The sequence below is a fragment of the Mesocricetus auratus genome, unplaced genomic scaffold, assembly GCF_017639785.1.
Source record: "Mesocricetus auratus isolate SY011 unplaced genomic scaffold, BCM_Maur_2.0 Super-Scaffold_100006, whole genome shotgun sequence".
In the NCBI taxonomy this organism is placed as follows: Eukaryota; Metazoa; Chordata; class Mammalia; order Rodentia; family Cricetidae; genus Mesocricetus; species Mesocricetus auratus.
In genome coordinates, this window is record NW_024429190.1 from 69,193,296 (window position 1) to 69,195,425 (window position 2,130).

A 2,130-nucleotide genomic window follows, 5' to 3' on the forward strand; every position below is an offset into this window, starting at 1 on the left:
TGGGACACTCGGCAAGCCGTACCGAGCTACGGGAGGCTCAGAGGCTCAAACTTACCCGCCCTGTTTGCAGTGCTTTGTTGGTGTCTGCTCGCTGTCGGTCCCTGCTGTTGGGCAATCGCTACTGCTGTCGCCAATATTTTAGACACAATGAAAGTTAAAGCTGTGGATTTTTTTTCTTCCACATGTATGAGCAGGTTTCATTATCTCAACTTTTTTTTTTCATTGGAAATGAATTTTTGGGGAGGGAGGCGTTTTCGAGGCAGGGTTTCTTTTGTAGCTTTGGAGTCTGTCCTGGTACTCATTCTGTAGATCAGGCTGAGAGCTGAGGTTAAAGGAGTAGGCCACCACCGCCCAGCGAAAATAATCTTTATACGATACATTTAATCAGGCCGGGAGTTGGTGGCACACGCCTTTAATCCCAGCACTCGGGAAGCAGAGGCAGGTGGATCTCTGTGAGTTCGAGGCCAGGCCAGTCTGGTCTACAGAGAGAGTTCCAGGATAGGCTCCAAAGCAATACAGACCCTGTCTCATAAAAACAAAACAAACAAACAAAATCCGAAACATTTGATCATGTTTTTTTCCCTCCTCCAATTCTTCCCAGATCCTCCCCACCTCCCTAAGTATTCTTAGGATGGCTCAAATGAATAAGGATCAATAGGGGACTCAGGCATGCCCAAAACTTACAAAGTAGAGAGAGGAGGGTTGAGGCTCCCAGGCCATCCTCAGCTACAAGTGGAATTTGAGGGAAGCGTGGAATACATGAGACCCTGTATTGCAAAATGAGGATTAGGGGCTAGAGAGATGGTTCAGCAACTAAGATCAGGTCCTGTTGTTACAGAGGACCCAGGTTCAGTTTGTAGCACACAGTCAGGTGGCTCTCAACTGCTTATAACTCCTGCTCCAGAGAAATATGAGACCTCAGCAGGCACCTATGCTTACAGCACATATAGTCACACACAGATGCATATACATAATTAAAACAAACAAAAAATCTTTTTAGAAATGAGGACTAAAAGTCAGGCGTGATGGTGCATGCCTTTGATTCCAGCACTCTGGAGTCAGGGGCAGGAGGATCTCTGTGAGTTCGAGGCCAGCCTGGTCTACAGAGCAAGTTCCAGGACAGCTAGGGCTGTTAAGAAACCCTGTCTTGGAAAAAAAATAGAAAAGAAATGAGGGTTAATCATTTTCTTTAGACTGTACTGTCCTGGAATATTACTTTAACTGTGTAAAAGGTGTGTTACATGTGTTTATGCTCCATTTGTTTAACGATGTAAGGATGTGTGTTTAATTATGTAAAGATGTGTTGCATGTGTTTCACCTTGCCTGCCTAAGGCATCTGATTGGTCTAATAAAGAGCTGAATGGCCAATAGCTAGCCAGAGGAAAGGATAAGTGGGGCTGGCAGGCAGAGAGATTAAACAGGAAAAATCTAGATGTGGGGGAGGGGAGAAGGAGAAGGGAGACACCCCGAGCCAGGCAGCCATCAGCCAGCTAGAGGGACAACAGGAAACTACAAAAAGGTAAAAGCCACAGGCAAAATGTAATCAAAGAGGTTAAAAGAGCTAGCCAGAAGTGAGCCTAAGCTAGGCTGAACATTCAAAACCATTAACAAGTCTCCACGTCATGATTTGGGAGCTGGTTGGTGGCCCAAAAGAAAAAGGCTGGAACACGGTACTGAAGTTAGAAGGAATATCCATGAGGAATACGACTAGAAAACGTTGTTTTAGAGACTGACAAGAGCAGGGGTGGAGGTTAAATTGGCTTTTGTTTTTTGAGACTGGTTTCTCTGTGTAGCCCTGGTCATACTCAGATTCCCGCTGTAGACCAGGCTGGCCTCGAACCCAGAGATGTGCCTGTTTCTGCCTCCCAAGCGCTGGGACTAAAAGCGTGCACCACCGTATGATTGCTTTTCTTTTGGTTTTGGTTGTTTTAGTTCATGGTTTGGATATGGAAAGCAAATTAATCTGTACTTAGAATTCAACTGTTGTTAGCATTTCTGTGAATGTTCCTCAGCTTGAGTTTTAAATTCAGATCTGGTGCTTTGCAGAGAAGTTTCTACAACCAAACAATGCGCATCAGTGAACGTGAGGTAGCTGGCTGGGTGAATGAATGAATGAATGAATGAATGAAT